This window comes from Rhinopithecus bieti, unplaced genomic scaffold (genome assembly GCF_001698545.2).
Source record: "Rhinopithecus bieti isolate Rb0 unplaced genomic scaffold, ASM169854v2 scaffold_38527, whole genome shotgun sequence".
In the NCBI taxonomy this organism is placed as follows: domain Eukaryota; kingdom Metazoa; phylum Chordata; class Mammalia; order Primates; family Cercopithecidae; genus Rhinopithecus; species Rhinopithecus bieti.
Genome location: NW_016816004.1, coordinates 174,452 through 175,160, shown reverse-complemented (window position 1 = coordinate 175,160; position 709 = coordinate 174,452).

The following is a 709-nucleotide window of genomic DNA, read 5'->3' as shown; positions in this document are numbered from 1 at the left end:
TTTTTTTTTTTTTTTTTTTTTTTTTTTTTTGAGACAGGGTCTTTCTCTGTCACCCAGGCTGGAGTGCAGTGGCACGACCTTGGCTCACTGCAACCTCTGCCTCCTGGGCTTAGGTGATCCTCCCAAGTAGCTGGGACTACAGGTGCACGCCACCACACTCAGCAAATTCTTCTACTTTTAGTAGACACTGGGTTTTGCTATGTCGCCTAGGCTGGTCTCGAACTCTAGGCTCAGGTGATCCCATGACCCTCCCAAAGTACTGGGATCACAGGTGTGAGCCAAGGTGCCCAGTCTTCTCATTTCTTAAGGAATGAAACTTAAGCATGTTAGGATGGCATGACAGGCACTTCCTGATCTGACTCAACACCATTGGCTAAGCCTGAAATGCTTGATCCCTCGATCCCATCCAACTGACCTCTGGGTTATTCATTTAATGCTACTCAGGAGCTTTTTTATGCTGTGCATCCCTCACTAGCCTGGCACAATTGGTCACGCTGCTCTGTGTTCCTCTCTGCCTCACATAGGCTTTTACTATTGCATTTACCAAATAGAATTCTAGTTGTTCTTTGCAAATATATATGTGTGTTCTCTATTATATTATGTATGTCTTGATGGCAAGGCCTATTCTAACTCTGCATTCCCATCTTCTAGATGAATAGAATCCCATGATGAATAGGAGGTGCTCAATAACTTGTTTAATTGAACTGAT